At 53.9% G+C, this 20,866-nt stretch overlaps 1 protein-coding gene across 3 annotated transcripts in view; it reads right to left on the bottom strand.

Moving 5' to 3' along the window:
* The window catches only part of dacha (dachshund a), a 122,113-nt gene that overhangs the window by 66,455 nt on the left and 34,792 nt on the right, over positions 1–20,866 (bottom strand). The window lies entirely within an intron of this gene.

Here is a 20,866-nt window from a genome sequence, read left to right as displayed (position 1 = left end):
ATGCTTAAAGAGGTGACATGTGGACTTCACTGCTCATCTTCCTCCAAGGGAGGGGGCCAAGCTCACTGCGACAGACTCACAGACAATAACTGTTCAAATAAGAGCGAAAGCTCATCTCTCTGTACTGTACTCACGCACTGGGTTTGATAGCGATCAAGCCAAGACATAGTCTGGAGCGTGCACACGTCTTACTTCTACAGGTCATCTCTGATAAAACCCAGTGACACGCAGGCATATTGTACATAATGCTATTTAATCCAACTGAAAAATTCCTCCCTGGTGAACAGGAAGCCAGAGAAAAGCATTCAACTTAGTTCAAGATAGTGAAAACCCTCCACCCACTTCACATCACCTCCAGCAAGGCCCCCCACCACCAGCCTGCCAAGGCAATCCCCTTACCAAGGGCAGAGAGATGGGAACCTTTCCTCACAGAACACAGAGACGAACATATGACAGGTTGAATTAAACAGACCGGACGAAAGGGCCAGGGAGAGGAAGAAAGAAAGTGCTTGAGTAGGAAAATGCTAATTTCACCACTGTATATCATTAGACCAAGTCCAGGGCCACTAACTAGAGAAGCAATGTTTTTTTCCATTAATGTTGCAATGACAACAAACAAAAAAACAAGACCGCAGTAAAGAAAAGAAAAAAAAAAAAAAGGAAGCCTACAAATAAATGAGGGGGGAAACGTATATGTAGGAACAAAACATCTCGGTCTTCAAAAATGTAGTTGGACGTGACATAAAAAAGAGCCATCGAATGCTCGGGGCGGGGGGGGTGGGGGTACTTGGCTGGCCTCAGCCTTTATTTTCCTGGATAAAAAGACACACAGCGGAACTGAACAGAGAACAGAGTGAGCACGAGGAAAAAAATAAAAACCTGGCCGGACAAATGGGACACTCTTATCTGTGTTCCAAACAGAATGTTGCCATCAGAACAAAGCTGATTTTGCTGTATAACCTCGCTCTGACACACACACACACACACACACACACACACACACACACACACACAAGTGCCTGCAACAGGAGAAACAAACACCAAAGTAAAGCAGTTGATCTTGATTTTACTTTTTTCCTTTATTCACTCTGGTCTCCTGCCAGCCTATTCTTCTGTTATTATGGCTCACCTGCACTGTAAGCCACAGTAGCCGTGGACTATGTTTTGCTCAATGTTTTGCACACTAGAGATTATGCACAAACAAAATTGACTGATCACAGCTTCAATAAAGGAAAAAATCTTTTTTCTTAAAATCTTGCTTCTTCTTTGAAACCCCTTCCAATTAATTTACCCAACCCTTTGTCTACCTGAACATGCTATCTAAAATACACACGTTTTGACGCTGATGCTGTGAAAGTACGTTTTATAGCATGGCTTTATTTCAGCTAAACTGTGAAAATTATTCTCATTCTGTTGCTGTTCTTTTACGCACCCCGATTCTGTCCGAAGCCGATAGTGGATTCTTTCTTCTGCTTGGGAGTTTCAATCCACTTTCATTTCACCTTTCTAGCTCGCATTCCTACATCCTTTGCAAACCCTACCAAGGGCACTGAGGCGGGAACCTTCCCTCTCAGGACGGAGACAAACCTGTGACCTGTGGATGAATGAAACAGGCCGTATGAAAGGGCCACGGGGGGAAGGGGGGCTTCTTCAGAACGTGTCAAAAAGAATTGTTTAAAATCTTATTTCTACATATTTATGAACTGGAGTGGAGGCATATCGGATTGGGATGAATCTCACAAAAAAAAAAAAAAAGAGAGAAAAATTGGTAACTAAGCGATATGAAGGCATTATCACACTTACAGAAGAGTGAAGAGCAAGTCTAGTTTCGTTATTTTTGTACTTTAGTACATTTCAAAACGTCAGATGATGTTGCTTAAAATATCAATTAGTAATTTCATACATTTAATTTTTGTTAAAAAAAGTACACAGTAATAATGTACACACACTGACTGAGTGATAAAAATCAACATCGGTTAAGACGGAACTCGAAACTTTTATTTGCTTTAAAATCCTAAGAGAGTAAGTTTCAATTATATAACACGTATAATAATAAGTAGATATTTTACCCGTCGTGTCTTTTCGACGTTAACCGACCGTTTTTCGGTTAGTTCTTCTCTCGCACTCACAGGCGGCGCGCGACAAGCGGGTAATTACCAGAAAGTTCCGACCGCTAAGCGTTCGTTTCCGGGAGAAACGGCGCCTCATAAAGGCGGGCGGCGAGTGGCGAGTGGCGGGAACAGGGAGCAGGGAGCAGGGAGCAGTGGTGGGGAGAAAGAGGAATCTCGGGGGCCGCAGGGAAGGCGCAGCCTCCCTGGAAGGAAAGAGCCTCGGGCGGGAGCTGAATGACTCAATGAGGCGGACGGAGGGGACCTCCTCTGTAGCCTTAACCAGACATTTCCTCAGCCGACACGACGGACGAAGGGAGGGAGGAGGGGAAGAGTGTATTTTCCTCTCAACTGTGCTGTTGCAACTTACTGGGCTTTTTGCTTTCCGGGAACGAAGCACCGACGCGAGTCCCTGTCCCCTCGTCCCCTTGTCCCCTTTCCCAACCGCGAGAGTCCCCGGGAGCGCGAGAGGGGGGAGTCGCGCGGGCCGCTCGAGCTCCGACCTTTCTTCCCGCCACGAGGTGATTGTGCGCGAGCCCATCGGTGTCCTCCCCGCGGAGTCATAAACGTGTTTTCTTGTTCTTTTGTTCCACTCGGCCCGCCATTGTTGGGGCCCCAAGGAGCCTTTTCCTCGCTCGCGACAGGTGCTTCCCTTCTGCTTCATTTCCAGGGAAAAAGAGCCAAAAAAAAGGAGAAAAATACCGCAGACTGCGAGCAAACGGCGAAGCCGCAGCCCGGGATCGAAACAATTCTCGAAATGTAATTGTTACACGATTGTTGGGCTGCGCGCGGTCTGAAACTGGGCGACTGACACTGACTGACAGAGCAGGACTCAACTCGGTTCGTCACCGTCACTCTCTCATTTCAGCTCGCTTCGCTGTTCCGTTAGACGATGGATGTCTGAAATTTTGAGGTAATTTTATAATTAAAAAAAAAGCGTTTCTTTCCGCGAGATTGATTCCTGCTCTTATTGTAGTTCCTCTTAAACCGAACTGAGTTTTTAGCGAAAGAAATGAACAATAAATGTAAAAAGCGAGCAATGAATCCAATTGTGAGCCTAGGCTTAGACTAACTAGTTGTCCGAAAAGCGGAAGAGCAGTGAAGCGTTTTTTTTTATCGATAAGTAGTCCTGTAATTACTTTACCGCACTTGTAACAAATGTGCGTTCATTAATAATTTAACGACTTGGCAAAACTCATTACCATCAAAAAGAAGCATCTAGATTAATTTCCAATCAGATGCCGACACTCGTATTAAAATTCGTATTATTTCCCAAATCCCACATACAGTGAGTGAGTTGCATTACCATTATTCTGCTCTCGCTCTTAAGATTCATGTATTGTATTTACTGTATTTGTGCCGTGCTCCAGCCTAGGAGGACTTTTCCGCATGTCACCCAGCTGATGATGGGCACGACGCCCCTCGCTGAGCTCTGTTTACATAGATGTCCAGGCCCACATGCTAAGCTCTTCCATGACCAGCTCATAATAGCAATGACAGAAAGGGGAGGGGTCCGCGTGCCCCCTTCGTCTGCCTCGGCATCCCCATGGGCGCAGCGAACAGATGGTCGCGTAAAGTCATTCACACGTTTCCTCACGTTCCGCTCAACAGAAAGAAAAACCTTGTCAATGCACACGTCCACACTAATCGCTCCCCCAAGTCCCTGGTGGGGCCGCACTTTCTGCTGCAGACAACTTAAACTGGGTTACTAAGCACTTTCTATTCCCTATGAATTTCATAAATGTGCCCTTGTCATTTTTCAAAGAGTCATACGAAACGCTCGTTCCGAGGCAGCACCCGGCGATCCTGCCGGAACGAGGCTCCGCCCCCGAGTTCCGAGTGCTCCGCCCCGCTCCGTCAGCGGCAGCGGAGGGTCCGAGCAAACCCCTCTCTGGCGTCTCGCTAACTTTCTTCCTCCTACGCACGAGAACCACGGGAAGAGTTGCGGTGCCCGGAAGGTTCGCTGAAGTTTTCACCGGGGTCGAGAGGGGTGGTGCATCGAGGCAGCAAAAATCTGATCTAAAAAATTTTAATGGGAAATTGTTTAAACAACAACAAAGACGATAGCAGCCAAAAAAAAAAACTGTACAAGTCAGGGTGCCTTTGAAGATATTTAATTAAAATCTAATCCTGCATTCTTAAAGGCTCACATAAATTAAGCTGTCATTCAGGAGATTTATGCATTCACATTTGCATATTGCATACAATTCATCAATTACTCATGTTTGAAAGGCTTGCGTTTCCCAGGGAGTGCGGCTGCCAGTGTGCCAGCAGAGAGGGAAAGAAGGAGGGAGACAGACTGAGAGAGAGAGAAGGAGAGGGTGAGAGAGAGAGAGCAGAGCGAGAGAGAGGGTTCGCATTTGCCACCGATGCCCAGGAGAAGCCAGTCTCCATATGTCCACGCTCACAGCCCAACCCAGTTCCATTCTCCATGGACACTGACACTCACGATTTCCAGCATCTCCGACTGCAGTCTGCATCACGCTGTTTTTAAAAAAAAAAAAAAAAAAACCCACACGGCCCCCGCCGCACTCCGCAGCCGCACTCCGGGCCATCTACAGGCCCGTACTTCTGAGGCAGGTGGTTTCAGATGGCACGCCACCAGCAGGGCGATGAAGAGGGAGCAGCATTGGGAACGGGTGCGAGGACTGGGTGCTACATAAACAAGCCTCTCTTGACTTGTGAGCCCAGAGAAGTGAAGCGCACAGAACGGGACACACGCACCCTGCTTTTTCCCACGTGCATCATTTGTACCGCGCTGGATGAGACAAATGACCAGACGGCTAATGTTTCACTGAGCTCGGGATCACCGAAGGCCACCCGACAAGGGGGACGCACGGTTCGGAAGGGAATATCGCCGACTTAAGGCCGACAGACGGCAAGAGGTTTGGCCTTTGAGCGGCAGTTACACACTGACTCAAAGCAAAGGAGGAAAAAAAACAAGATCCCACCACAGGCTAGGAGGAATCTATTGACTATTTGCAGAGTGCAGTCGGATAATAAAAGGTTTGTAAACATGTTTATTTGTCTGATTAGTTAGGCTCGCACTCAAAGCCCTCCCCGATGTGAAGCTGATGGGTTTGGGGCTGTGTGCTGCCACACACACACACACACACACAGACGTACGCAGAGTTAGCCTTAGGACGCTGTATCGATCACCCCCAGGGGGGACTGCGCACACATGAAGAAATCGGGCTGCAATCCTGACTCGTGGGGCGACTCGACGCTGCTTATTTTCATTACTTTTATTTGGCTCCTCCACACAGGGGGTGGGGTGGGGGGGCCGCTGAGTGGGGCGCCGCACACCCGCGTCCATAAAAGCTTGTAATTGCCATTTTCTACGCAAATCAATACCTACAATGTAAGGATTTGAAGGAAGTGAGCTACTAATAAAGGCTCAATTGAGGAAAAGTAATTGGGAACACTGGGTGAGAAAATGAACGGAGAGCGTCACACGAGCCGGGGGGGTGAGGACAGACTGCCGCAAAACAATCTCTCCGCTTTATAAGCTATTAAAGGCAGAATATTAGACAGTGCGCCGCACGGGTGGCACTGCAAGCGGCTCTTCAAACATGTGCGGCTGTGCGATGCGTCCTTTCATGAATAAATCACATCGACCTTGGCCAACGTGGCCGCCCTCCCTCTCGCTCCCTCCTTCTTAGAGCCTCCAAGAAGTAAAAAAAACCGAGAGCAAAGTAAAACAAAGTAAGTTAAGCAAATTCAGAAGTGGCATGTCAGTTCGATGCGTTTCCCTTCCGCTGGTGGGACAGAGAGCTGCTGTAAATGAAGCAGGAATGGGGGGGGCACAGGAAACAGGCCCAGCAACTTACCTTTTACCGCAGGGGGGCCTGTACCTTATTATTATTATAAATGTTTATTCATTTTGCTTTGCTGTGACAACTGAGCCAGTTCCTGTGTCAAAGGGGTAACTCAGAACTCCAACACTGTGCTTCTTTTTACCCAGGAGGCTGTCTGGGACATGTACGGGGCGGGGTGGGCTGGGCTCTCACGGCAGAAACCAGGTGGAACAGCAGCTGAAGACCAAATTTTTCTTTTCTACTGCTGTACCATCCAACAAGGTACGGTAAGGGACAGGGTTAGGACCATCGAGCTACAGGGTTAGGACCATCGAGCTGAAGTGAACTTTTGGTGGCCACACGAGCAGTTTTCACGGTGGTGGTAGGGGTGGTAGGTTTGCATCTTATCCTGGTGCGCGTGTGGGGGTCCAACAGTTGTTCCCCACACGCGCACCAGGATAAGATGCAAACTCCACACACGCAAAGCCAGAGCTGCTGAGCAGCAGCACTACCCGCTGCGCCACTGTACTGCAGTCCAATCAAAAGCTACTTTCCTTGCTGTTGGGTAAAAAACACACAATGGTGCTAAGAAGGTAAGTAACACTAACGTGGCGATGGAGTGGATGGAGTTCCCTCCTGCAGCCACGCTCTTTCACGATCTCTATTCATTAGAACATGTTTTCGGGCACTTATGTCAAGTGGCGAGGAGGCAGGAACGGACAGGTCTGCGGAGGAGTAACGTAAGCAAAGAGCGTAATGAAGAAAAGGTCCACCTATTAGCGGCCGTGGGATGCGGGAAGAAGCGGGGTGCCCGGCGCTCCGACGTCCGCTCCACGACACGGCTGTCGGACTACGGGAGTTGCTCTGCTCCTCCGCGTTCCACTGGTCAAGGCCACAAAGGTGAAGGTGAGAACCGCCCAGGGATTAGCTGTGTTTAAGCCCCGTCCCTTCGACTACTGCTCCTGCTCCGCATGTTAAAAGCAATTAAATATCACAAGGATTACGCAGCCCCCCCCCTCCTGCCCCCTCCTCGCGCCAGTCCGACACTTTCAAAATTGGAAGGTGCTGAAAAGTAGCGTGTCGCCGTACCACCACGGTACGTGGCTACTATACCAAACCCCCCCCAGTGGCCCTGCCTACTGTACAGGGCCAGTGGCGTGAGAACCGAGACGAAAAGTGGGCCACCGGCCGACACGTCGTCCCCAAACGTGCAGGCGGGACCGCCTCACCCCCCCGCGCCAGCTCACACTGTGCCCTGCGATTACTCACAAGCTCTGCTCCTCTCATCAGTATTTATCATGTGGATGGGAGGAGAATGAGATATCATTTCTTACATATATTTATTTATTCCACACACCGATCACTCCTCCTCCTTCCTCCTCCTCCTCCTCCTCACTCCAGCGGCAGACATTAGCACCGCATCTCCTCTCCTCCAGCCACTGATGAAGTGTGTGTCTGCGGCAGGGCTCAGGCGGTCCGCAGTGAGCCATTTCCCCACGATGGCACCGGAGAGAAAGAGTGTTTACAGTAACAGAAACTCATCAGCGCTGCTTCGCCTCCCCTTCGAAGGCTCACAAGAGCGCAGCACAATGCGGCCCATATAACGCGCTCCCCTTTACAACGGCTGTTTTGTTCCCTTTTATTAACAGAAAGAATCCCGAATCCCTATTTGGTTTTATTAAAAAGGGGGGTGGGGTGGGGTGGGTGAGGGCAGGGGGAGGAGTATCCATATTACAAAAAAAAAAAAAAAAAAAAAAAAACATCTATTGCTGGGACCAGAGGTGGGAGGAGAGGAGCAACTTTCTTATTTTTCTGAGCGCCCCTCGCAAGTGCGATCGACTCGCGTGCCCCCCCCGACACACACACACACACACACACACAGCCTCACTTTTAGTCTAAGTAGCCCTCACACTCATCGTTTTCCTGCAGCTCCGCAATGGCACTTCGGAGCCTCTGACGGTATTGAATAAATGTCACAAGTCCTTCCCCCGGCGGTCCGGTCGGCCGGCGACTAGGGGTGGTGCTGGGGGTGTGTGATGCGGGGGCTGCTCCCCCATCCCCGTTTGCTGGATTTGTTTGTGGCCCATTATCTTTTTCCATTAATCAGGCCTGTGGCCTGGGATTCATTTTCAGATTACACACATTTTCCTTTTGATCCGTTCACAACCTTGTTGAGAAAACCGCACGAGGGGGTGAGAGACGGGGGTGAGAGACGGGGGGGGGGGGGGGGGGGGGGGCAGGGGGCGCTACCGCAGGAAGACCTTGTTCCTGCCCAGATGCCCAGACACCTGACACACAGGGCTCAGCATTGATTTAATGTAGAAAATGCCCAATTCTGCATTTGGGGAACGCAAAGGGAACTGTGCACAGTGACCACAAGATCAAGTGGGAGGGCCAGTGTGTGTGTGTGTGTGTGTGTGTGTGTGGGTGAGAACCATCCCCCCCATCCATTATCAGCTAACAATCATTTACATTTCCAGATGTTTTACTGGATCGGTGCAGTGTTACAGGTGAAACGATGTGTTTTTAATGAGCGTCCCTGTGTTGTCGCCCCCCCCACCACCGCTCTCTTCTCACACTGAACTTTATCACACATCTTCCACGGATCACCAGGCTGCCGCAGCGTCACAGGATGCCAGAACCCGTCAGATATGGTCCTCCATGGTTATTGTATATAATAAATAGAGAGCCTGATAACGGCGTCTGTTTTTGGCTTCGCTGGGAACGGGGAGGGCTGGCTGGCTTTTCGGCACGGTCCCCAGCCCCCCCGCCCACCGCGGGCCTCGGACCCAGCTGAGCCGGACCTCCGCCTGGCCATCTGTCCGCTCCGCGCTACCCGCGTTGCGGCGCCACAGGGTGGGCCGAAGGGTCTCCGGCGCGACGCGTATCGGGACACCCGGCCCTGGAAGCAGGGGGCGGGGCTTCATTCGTGAGCGGCTATAAAGCAACGGGAGAGTTTTCCAGAAAAGCCGGCAGCACGCACCTGTACACAGAACTAAGGGCCTTTCCTTAGGAAAACGCACCGTGGCGTCGGACGCAAGAGCGCAACGCGTTTGGCGCGGGAACGGTCCAGGCTCGCCGCGTCATCCGTGTTTAAGAGGAACGGGAAAGGAGCAAAGGGGAGCGGCTCGAGCTTTCGCAACAGCCCGAAACGTCCCCGGTCGCATTCTCCCCTCCGACTCCCCATTGCCCAAGTCCCCGTCGTACACCGCTTTTCGCCCCATCGCCGCGTTCACAGCAGCAGGCGACTCGGCCGACGGCCGCGAGAGAGAGGAGCAAGGACTTCGGTCAAGGGGGGGTTCCGCTCGGGCCCAGAGAAAAGGCCAAAAGGGGCCAAAGCCGCCGCTGTCCAGCAAGAGACGCGCTCTTCCCGCATCGTCTTCCTTCCAGCAGCCGTCGCCTTTGTGTTCCACTTAACGAATCCCCGACATAAATGCATTATTTAACGGCGTTCTCGGTGCCATATGGTGCCCAGACTCCGTCTCTTTCCTGACTCTGCCATAGCCGGTGCGACACAGGCACACGCGCGCGCACGCACACACACGCACAGAGTTTTACTGCACTTTCTGCTGCCACATATGTGATGTTTGACATTAAGAAAAAAAATGCAGCTTTAAATGAAGCCTTTAAACCGCTGTCTTATCAAAATACAGGCTTCCCGAGGGGCGCCGAGCCTCATTTTAGAACGAGCGTAGCTCTGATGTTTTGCTTCTCGGAATGAAACAGCTCACTTTGCCAGCGACGCCGCCAGCGACCACATTCTCCTACTCGCGATGTATCGCCCCGCGCCGTCCGAGCGCCCCGCTGCCGCATCTCTTGCGGATGCGCCTACGACACGCTCGGCTGCCGAGTGCCGGCGGCGCACAAACGGCCTCGGGCTCGAACGTTGCCGGTGCAAAAACACGGGCGGACCGCGCGCCCCGGCCTTTCCTCGGGCTCTCCGCGCCCGGGAGGCGGAGCGACGAAGCGCGGCGATCGGGGCGCCGGGGCGCTTCCAGCCAACTGGCTTCTTCTTGAGCCGAGCGGAAACGCGCCGAACGCGCCTCGCGCCGCGGAGACGCGTCAGGGTACGCGCCGGCTCTTCGCTTCCCTCCCCTCCCCGGCGTATCTCTCCGCGTTGTACGCTTCGCACCCCCAGCCCCAGCCCCAGCCCCAGCCCCCCCCGTCCCGCTCAGGGCAGCGCGGCCCTCCGCGTTCAGCGCAGCCGCATCCGGCGCAGCCCGGGCAGGCGAGGCGTCCAGGTGTCTCCGCGCAAGGCCTCTCCGGCGCTGCGGCTAAATCGCGGCCCGCCCGACTCCCTCGACGTCTCCCGACCGCCTCCGACCCCATCTCCTCCCGAGGCTCCCGCTTTAGATCCCTCTCAATTAAATTAGATCTGCTTCCCAGAAGCCTGCCACTCAGGGAGCAAAGCTGACAGCAATCCGCTTTCTCCCCTCCTTCTCCTCGCCCGCACGTCCCCTCCTCCTCCGCCTTTGTTGGGGCCGCGCTTCAAGTGGAAGGGGATTCTATGTGACACGCAAGATTGCGAGTTCGCCTTCAGACAATGGCGAGAGCTGGCACGCAGCTGTGGGATTAAATTCCCTGACATTATCAACCTGTCTGACTAACTGTTCAGAAGGCGGCGGAACAGGATTCTACTAATGGCAACAAACCCCGGTTCTCAGCATCTCCGAGAGGATTACTGTCACTCGGCACCGGGGGGACGACTTTCTTTTATTTATTTCATATTCTCTGCCGTAATCTGTTTAAAAACAGAATCGGAGGGAAAATGTCATGGGAACATATAAACACGGAAGACCAGCAGCTCTTGTACCTACAAACAGCCTCCGACTTAAAGGCAGTATTTTTCTTAGAGCCCGGCTGCGTCCGAACCGCCGGGTCTCTTCGTTCTGTTTTGTTTTGCTCTCATTTTTTTCCGATTTTCTTTTTTCTAACATGGGATTATAATAAATAAGAGGAGTCTCGAGTTCCCATGAGAAAATATTTCCGGACCTCTTAGTGCGTTTGCTGGAAAAATTTCACAGTTCTTGGATGAGCTGCTCATTTTAAGAGCCATTAAGCAACTGAGGAAAAGGGGGGGAAGGACCCCGCAAAAAAAACGGCATAGACCCCCTCCCACTCCCCCCCCCCACCGCGATGAAGGAAAGAAACAGCAGCTCGAGATCGCGCTACATTTGCGGAGCCCCCAAGGTGACAGTTTGTAAAAGATCACGAGAGAGCTTTGATCTTCGGAGCGGAGCGGGGCGGGGCGGGACGGGGCGGGGGCGGCTCAGCCGTCTTACGCCTCACCTACGAAACCTCGGGGCTCGGCGTCCAGCCCCCCCCCCACCGTCGACACGACAGGAGGCAGAGAGTAAAGGAGTCGGCGCAAACAGGAAACGTTCCCCCGTCGAGGGGCTTTTCCTTCGGCTCCCGGCTTCCCATCGGGGCGACGAAGCCGTAATGAATTCACCAGATTACCACGGGATTATGGGAGGGATATGCGATGCGGCGCAGCGCGCTGGGCCTCCAGGTGGCTCCGCGGGGCAGGATTAGAGCTGTTTACAAGGCCGGGGTCGAAGGTCAAGACGGAGCCGCTCCGCCGACACGTCGACGTCCGCGATCGTCACGCTAAATATTCCCGCGCCGCCGCGTCGGCCCTCGTGCCACAAACGGCGCGCCGTTAAGCGATGGCTAAATAACAGAATTAATCCCCCACCTTGTGGTTGGAATTTAAATGCTTTTCGGAGGTTCCAGGGTCACACTGAGCCGATACCGTTTCAAACAAATTGCAGTGGCCATGAATTGATTAAATGCTTTTGATTCCTCTAACAGCTTCCATGCGTCCACTGGAGAAGCAGTGCTGGGGGGGGGGACTCGTGTCAAAGGGCCGACTACCCCCCCCCCAGGTAGCGGTCGTCCTCTGTGGAGGTCGTCGAAACAGCGTTTTGCATTGAAAGGAATCCGAAAGGCCAATCAATAATGTCTCGAGCAGAAAACGCGGGGAACGAAACCTTTGTCACGTCTTACGTGAGCACATGGGGTTGGGGGGGGCGGGATGCCCAGCGCCGGTGGCGGAAATTGGGGGGCCAGAGGGCAGGGGGCAGAGAGCTTGGCGCAGCCCGCAGAGGACAGTGGCTTATGCTGATCTGATCCCAGTGTCCCGCCCCCCCTCCCCACCGGGACGCCAACACAAACAGCAGCCCCACACCCCCACACCCCCACACCCCCCACGGGCCCCTTCCATTTCACGAGGGTAACCAAGGAGGGCCGACATGGCGGGTCGTCACGGAAAACGCTCATGAATTCATAATGCGGACACCGTTCAGCGCTGCGGTGCGACGCCACATCGCTGGGAGGCCACGGTCCGGCGAGGGACCGCTAGGCTCGGGGCAGCCAGGGAGGGGATTTGCGTCCCCGAGATCTGTCCCTAACCCCAACCCCAACCCCAACCCCACCCACCCAACTGCTAATTTTGACTTTGTTTTCCTTCTATTGCTCATTTGCTACGACGATGGTGCGAAACACAAAACGCGCTTCAGACGCCCCTCGTGGCCACAGTGCCCGAACACGGCACCACCACACCGCGCTCACCTACAGGGTCAGGCACCCCGATGCCCCGTGTGACTGCGCTGTGCCCCCCCCCCCCGCCAATATTCCCTCCACAATTATAATGATCATGTACAAGGGACACACGCTGTGGTGACCTCACATTCATTCATCCAGCTGACACTTCTCTCCAAAGCAGCTTACAGTGATTTACCCTTTTACACAGCTGGGTAGTTTCTGCTGGACCAGTTTAGGGAGGGGACTTTGCCCAAGAGCCCTTTAGCAGTAAGTGGGATTCGAACCGGTGACCTTCAGCGCTAAAGACAGTAGCAGTAGCACCAACGCTACCAGCTGGGCTTTGCCACCATATCTGGAGACAGATGGCACCGTGGTAAATGTTGAGTCATTCTCACAGCTGTTTGGCGAAAGGGTTCGAAGGTTCAAAAGGTTCAAAAGGTTCTCTGGGCACAAGCGACACTCTTAATGGCAACGTGTAACACTCACCGAGAGTCACTTTCACACTGCCACCCCGAGGCAACCGCCGCTCTTAATCGGAACCACTGACTCAGCGGAGTGAAGGAGAGGAGCCCTCCCCACCCCGGAGACCTCACACACACAGAAACACTTCCAGCACCTGGCCCTTCGGTGCCCCCAGCCCACTCCGAGAGTGCAGACGGACTCCCTCGCTGAGGGTAGGAGCTTTAGTGTACCATGGGTGCGAGGACTGTGACACACACACACACACACACACACACACACACTGCATGTGCGTGCTTCATGAGTGTCATGTGACAGCGCTGGCGTGATGTCATGGCCTGATCCGAGGGGAATACCCCCAGCGATTGATTTTGTTCCTCTTGAATGCTGGGAAAAGGCAGCGTGTTTGGGCACCGCAAACACAGAGGGAAATATGATGATTAAACGAAACGATAAAATCATCACTGTTCGCCGCGCAGCAGTCGGAGCCTCACGGTAGAATCACCCCGATAAACGAGAGGCTCCCTTTCACACTCGGAGCATCAGTTCACGTCCACATGAATATTTCATTTCCTTGTCCAGGTGGAAACAATGACCGAACCCCGCGGCACCCCCCCAAACCTCCCCCCCCCCCCCCCGGACGGATACTGTGCAGAGAGCACAAAAAGAACAGTAACGCAAAACAACACAAAGCGCGCCAGTTGAGCACAAGTCCAATGAAAAAAATACTCTGATTAACATCATTTCTGGGGTCTGTGTGTGTGTGTGTGTGTGTGTGTGTGTGTGTGTGTTTCTTCAGCACAATCACGCTGGGAGGCTGTGAGAGAACAAGCCAGTTTGCTTTGATGGTGAATTCGCAGACCTTCCTGCTGAGCCGTACTTATTGATCCACTGTACGTGCTCCCCCCCCCCCACCCCCCACACACACACAAACACACACACACAACTGAGTGGCTTCGGAAGGCAAGGGTTGGGGGGGGGGGGGTCATACACACTTGGAGATACAGTCATCCTTTGCGCTGATGAAGGTCACTGAGCTGAGTGGCCTCTTCATCCCCAGAGACGTACAGATGAGAACCTTCAGTCAGCAACGGTGCAGGACGGCTTCTCACACACACACACACACAAAGCACCATGAGTCGTAACCCTTCCTCCTCTCCCACCTCAGACCCCTTCTCTAATTTGGCAAATGGGGGGGTGTGAGAATGTAGCACCGTTTCATACAGAGGCGTTCCCAGTTCGCTCCAGGGTGTGTCCAATCACACACACACACACACACACACACACACACACACACACACACACACACAGAACCAGGGGGTCCTGTGAGGGTCTGGGGGAGTCAGTCACTGGGGCTGCGACCCGACACAGGGGGTCGGTAAAGATGTGGGTGCTCAATTAATAGCTTTGTGTCACAGTTATGAAATCATAACTCGCACCTGTGCTGGACGCTGTACACTCACACACTCACACACACACACACACACACACAGTTATTTGCACGTGTCGGGAGTGTGAGAAAGGAGCTGGAGGGGGGGGCAGGTGTGGCAGCGGGAGCAGCTGCAGGATTGGGGGTCCCTGGGGGACGAGGCTTCGGCTTTCGCAGACAGCAAACACTTGCAGGTGCAATAACCCCCCCCCCCCCCCACACACACACACACACACACACACACACACACACACACACACACACACACACACACACACACACACGCGCACAGGAAACGCCCCTCGGCTCCTCATCGCTGTCAGCTGCCGGTCAGACAGCCGTCGAGGTTAAACATGTGGGGTCACGCTGCCACCGCCCCCCCACCCCCGTAGAAATCACACAGAGACAGAGGATCCGAGATCACGGAGGGGGGGAGAGGGACCCGAGATCCCCCAGCCCTGAACCGCACCGCACCGCACCGCACCGCACCGCACCGCACCGCACCCTCGCGCGCGACTCCACAGCCTCTTCTAAAGCAACAGGTGCTGTTTGGGAGCCTCGACGAAAGCAGTGAATTTTTTAATGGCTCCATTAAATATTAAAGCGGACGACGCCGGGGGGGGGGGGTTGGGGTGCAGGGTTAACAGGGGTGACGTTGGCAACGCCGATGCCGTGTTTTTCCACACACACCACAGCGAACGCGCCGGGAGTTCCGGCGTTCGTTCCCCTGCGTCGCCGAGCGGAGCCTCAAACGCAGACGTGTTCCGGGGGGAATTGCTCCGAGGTCCTCGACGTCTCGCAGCATCGTGGCGCTCGGGGAAAAATGGAGTAACAGGGTGGAAACAAAGTAACAGAGTAAAGGGCGAAACGCGGAAAACCACGGTGCACTTTACTTTTCGTTAGTAATAAAAAGGAACGAAGGGCCGTAAACCGCATGTCTGCACACTTCTATATATTAAGGGCTCTGAATTTTATGCACTTCACAAGTAAAAAATTAATTTGACAACTGCCTTTCCCTGCGTCGGCTCCCCCAGAGCGCGCACGCACACACACGCGCGCACGCACACACACACTCCCATATTTAGAGAGCAGCCCACATGGTGAGAAGAGGCCTATTTTTACACAGGCACCAGAGGCCTCTTTAATCACAGCGCCATTGTTACCCCGGGCTCAGCGGGGGCCACGGGGGCCCCCAGCCGCGGTGATCCCGCCAGGAAGACCCACAGCTCTGATCCGTGTGTGCCGCGCAGACAGGAATGCCGACAGCTAGAGCCACCCCGGCAAACAGGCGGAAATGGAGCGTTAACCGCTTCCCCTATCATTGCAAGATCATCGCTTCCGTCGTCATCATTTTATCTTCGTGATCATTTTCCTTTAGAACTTCGTTCGGAATCAGTTTACGGAGAGAAAACAATAAATAATGCATAAACACATTTTGTAATTTCCCCCTGAAAGTGCAACTTCCTTTGGGAAGAATGAAGTTTTCACTTTGTCAGGGTACACCTGCGGAGCCCCTCGTGGGACTGGAACCAACAACCGCCTGGAATCAAGTGCCTGGTTTCTCGCATCCACACTGCCGTCGCCCCCCCCAGGAAGGTACAGTAGGGTGAAGACGCAGCGCACCGTTACGTGTGTGTGTGTGGGGAGGGGGGGGGGGCGGTACCAAAAATCCCCCCGACACAAAGTGCTTATTTAACAAAATGTATTTCATTAATAAATAAATCAAACGCACAAAAGGCGCCTGACACATCCATGCAGCCTTCGAGTCATTAATATTCCAGATAGTGCTAATGTTGGCTTTAAAAATCATTAATAAATCTTTTTCATTTGCAAAGCAACAGATCTTGTTAGCCCCCCCCCCGCCCCCACCACCCCCTCGCCTGTCTGTCAAGGGCTTCCTTTAATGTCCGTCCGAGCTGTCAGGAAGCGAGAGGCAGCGCGCAGCAGGCAAGGGTCCATTTCAAGAGGAACAAAAGGGGGAGAGTCAGCGAGGGGGGGGCACCCAAGGTCAGGACTCCGGGAGAGGAGCCGCACCCGGGTCCGCGGCGCCGGCCTGCGAGCGAGGTGGCGAAACCTCTCGACCTTCTCCGCGTTTCCTTAACGAAACTTAAACATGACGGCATGCTCACGCGCTGCTTAAGGGTGTGCGTCCTCTCAGCGCCCATCAGTGTGTGTGCAGGTGGCAGGTTCTCCCCGCATCAGCGTGGGTTTTCCCTGGGAGCTCTGGTTTCCTCCCGCAGTCCACAGCCATGCAGTTCGGGTGAACTGGTGACGCTAAATTGCCCAAGCTGCGGGAACAGGTGAGTGCGAGTGTGTGTGGAGGGGGGCTACCCTGTGATGGACTGGGTAGTGTTTGCACCCAATGTTTCCGGGAAAGGCTCTGGCTCACCGTGACCCTGGTCAGGAAAAGCAGTTGTCCACACTGGATGTATGGACAGGTGAGTCTATCGATCCAACACCAATAACTGATCATCTTGTCCGTTGGGGTCCAAAGGCACCCCTGACGCAAAGGGTGTGAAGTTAAGGTACATCCTACGTGGACATCGGTGTGTCGCAGGACAATCGCACACATGCACTCACACACTACGGGCAATTAAGAGCCGCCAGGTCAGCTGAGGCACGTGTCTTTGGGGTGTGGGGGGAAACAGGAGCAACTGGAGGGAACCCTCATGAACATAGGGACAGCATGTTTTAATTTCTGGACGCCACTGCCTTGGACCAGTGCACTCCCGTGGTCTGAGCGTGCGCTGAGGACGGGATGGGCACCTGTGCGTCCACACCCCCCCCACCCCCTCCATTTGCTGTGTCTTTTGTATTTGAGCCCTGCTCCGAGTCAATAAACGCACCTCACTGAAAGCCCTGTTATCTCTGCACATATTGATCTGGTTTCCTGATGGCATTATTGAAATATTCTGTCCATGGGGCTGCGCCGCGTCCCGGAATCCTTGAACCGCAAAGTGCGCCGCGCGTGCAGCTCAAACGTGCTTTTCGTTCCCCTTTCCAAGGTGGCTTTTCCATCACATAAACACATCTGTGCTTCTTTTAAAACACGTACATTATTCTGCTCGGGCGGCACGGCAGCCTGGGTGGTAGGGGAAGATGTGGGCTCGATCCCTGCTCTGTGTGTGTGTGGGTTTTCTTTGGGTGCTCTGGTTTCCTCCCACAGTCCAGGCACATGCTGTTCAGGTTCCCCCATAGTGTGTGAGTGACAGAGAGAGTGTGTGTGTGTTCCACTGATGTGTGGATGAGTGACCCAGTGTAAGTAGTGTATCTAGAAGTGTAAGTCACCGCGGTGAATGAGGGGTGTGGGCTCATAGTAACACTACACAGAGTTCACTGGAAGTCGCTTTGGAGAAAAGCGTCTGATAAATAAATAAATGTAAAAAGGTTCTGCTGGGGAGGAGATGTAGCCAACCGGTGTGACCGGAACCCTCCTGCTCCTTGGCTCCGCGGCTTTACCCCGGTATTGGGCCCATGGAGCTCGACACGCCGCATGGAAACATTTCTTGTCTCGCCGTACAGGCTGTGCTAACAGCCCCCTGAGGCCGCTTTACCAGCCTGTCACCCCACCCCAGCACAGGAGCCGCACCCCCCCACCGCCGCCGCCGCCACCTCCCCTTTCCTCGCGCCGGCAGCCCAATCGATGGCGAGATCTGTAGTTAACGCTGCACTGTGATGCAAATGATGCGGAATTGATCGGCGTAAGCTGCTGCTGTCACAGCAAGGGCACTCCCGCATTGCCGAGCTCCCCCTTCCTCTCTTTCCTTTCCTTTCCTTTCCTTTCCTTTCCGCTCCTCTATCTCTATTCCTACTTCCTCTCCTCTATTTCTTCTCCTTTCCCCTCTATTTCCTCTATTTCTATTTCCTCTACTCTATTTCCTCTGCTTTTTCCCCTCATCTACTTCCTCTCCTCTATTTCTAATTTGTCTCCTCTCTTTCCTCTCCTGCTCTTATTTCCTCTCCTGCTCACCACACAGAGGAGACTGGGAATCCAATCAATGGCCCGACAACTTGGGGGGGGGGGTGGAGGACAGGGAAAATTGCAGGTTCAGCATAATGGGGCCTCTGTGGCGCGGACACCGAACGCCCCCCCCCCCGCCGAGGCGCAGGGACGGAGCAGGGAAGTGAGGCGTCGCCCGATCCCCGGATTCCCGACTCATTAGGACACGCAGAGTCGCCGCGACCGTGCAGTTTCGCAGCAATTAGCGCGCTCCATCTCGTCCTTCTCCGCCAACGAAGGCAGATGAGCGAGGGACCGACGTCCGTCCGCAGAGACGCCGCTCGCCGCTGCTCAGGACAGGTTCCCGAAAATCCGCGTTTGCGTTCAAAGACCTTCGAAAGTTTGAAACTCGGGCCGCAAAGTCCCTCCGCATCTTTCCGCCGGCAGGGAAACGTTCGCGTCCTTCTCCGCTCCTCACCTCTGGGTTCGCGACCCATTTGGCCCAACGAGAACGATCGATGGGGGGAAACTGGGGGAAGTCGGGACGAGGGAGCTCCTTGTGCCTCGGTGGACTCGTGTCTGATGGTGAGTGGCCAGCGCGCGCGCGCACGCGCACACACACACACACACACACACACACACACACACACACACACACACACACACACACACACACACGCCACCCCCTCCTCACCCCTGTGGAAAACAAACATGACCCACAGCGGCACTGGAAGTCAAACCATAAAACTCTACCGCCTGTTTCCGTTTACAGTTTTCGTCACCATTTTACCCCGTTTGTGTGAAATATTTACTCCGCTGCCACATTTACAGTGTAGTTTCATTGCCATAAAGCTGTTCCATAGTAAAGTGCACCCCCACCCCCAACCTCCACCCTCTCCTTACTCTCACACTCCGACCAGGAAGCGATTTGCAGCTTTTAAATACAATTTTGGTTTTTTCCCTTTTTTAAAGTCTTTTTTGGTGGTGGGGGAGGTGGGGGGGTTCTCTGGAACAGTAAGACCCAAGATGCCCTTTTCTCTCCAAACATGTTCTGCTCCTGACCCCCCACCCCCTGGTCACCTGCGACGGAGGAGGCCCAAGCAATTCAATTACCATTCGTCACATAAACGGGCGAATTTTACCGTTGCGACGGTTTATGGTAATGAGCTCTTTCCCGCGACAGGCCGCACTGACACTTACCGGGGTGTAATGTCACCCCACTTAAAGTCTATGTAAACAACATTATCGCCAGCGCTCTGAGCAAGCTGCAAGGTCGGGGTGGGCACACACTTGAGGGGGGGTAGGCGAGACAGCCGGCATGCGGGGGGTTAGGGTGCCTGGGATGTGACGAGTTCCCGGCCCGTTCTACGCGTTCTTCGCTTTGTTTGGTCCGCACGTGCGAGCGTGCGTATATCCAGGGCTAGGCAACCCGTCTCCCACGTTCCTCTTCCGACTTTTACGTTTATTTATTGAGCAGATTGGGTTAAACTACCGTTATTTGCCAAAAAGTACCACTGTATGTAATCCAGTCGTTTACCCTTTTATGGAGCAGGTCATTTTTACTGGTGTAACTCATGTGGTTACAGCTGCTGCTTTTGAACTCGAAGGACACAGGTCCCGCTTTAGCAGCCGTGATCAAAGTACTTACCCTGATTTGATACGGTAAAATAAAGTCCCGAGTGGTAAAAAGGGCAAACCACTAAGTACCTTCACACTGTGAGCGAACGAGTGTGAGACGCAAAGAGAGCAGCTTTGAGCACCAGGCCACCTGACATCAGCAGCCCCCCCGGCCCCATGTCACTACTGACTCCGAGGACATTGTGCAACTCGGTGGCGCTCAGCATTTCCCCGAAAAACCGTTTCCTGCGTCTCCAGAAGCTCCCGTGCGACACAATGACAGCGTGTGAGGAAGCGGCCTCAGCCTCGGTGCTCGGGACGGGGAGCGGCACAACGCGCCTCCCATTAAACGTCACTAATTTAACAAATCCTTCGAAGTCGTTGACGGGAGGTACGACAAGCGCGGCGCTTCATTGTGTCGTTATGGCAGAGGCGGCGGCGGCGGCAGGAGACGGAGCGATTCGGACGGGAAGGGCGATGGAGGCCCCGGGACGGGTGACGAAAGGCAGACGGAAGCAAGACGAGAACGACGTCGGGCGAAGAAGCGCTCGTCTCGCACGGCGGCCCACTGTTGGGGTGCGACGTGCTCCAAGGGGAAAGGAGGGAGCGCGTGGCAGACCTGCTTTTCCTCGCCAAACGGGGGTCCCACCACGCGGCGGGAGGTGAATGCTGGAGGACCGAATGCCGGATCAAATCCCCCCCCAGGATCCACCGCATTACTGCGTTCGTCACTCTCTTACTATATTATAGGCGGCGCTCCAAGAGTTAAGTCCCTTCCTCTGGGGCGCTAAGGCAGCGGTGGGACTCGAACCAACAACCTGTAGCTTGCAAGTCCGCGCGCTCGGCCTCGCGGCAGGTCGAGAACTTTCGAACCCTTTTGTTTCGGCATCTTTCCCCAGGCAGGCCGGGTTCCCCCCCCCCCCCCCACCCACACCAACCACAGCAGCTTGAGAAGACCTCCCCTGCAGGG

Source organism: Scleropages formosus, chromosome 4 (genome assembly GCF_900964775.1).
Source record: "Scleropages formosus chromosome 4, fSclFor1.1, whole genome shotgun sequence".
In the NCBI taxonomy this organism is placed as follows: domain Eukaryota; kingdom Metazoa; phylum Chordata; class Actinopteri; order Osteoglossiformes; family Osteoglossidae; genus Scleropages; species Scleropages formosus.
The sequence above is the reverse complement of the archived record's forward strand: the minus strand, read 5'-3'. Positions and strand labels throughout refer to the sequence as shown.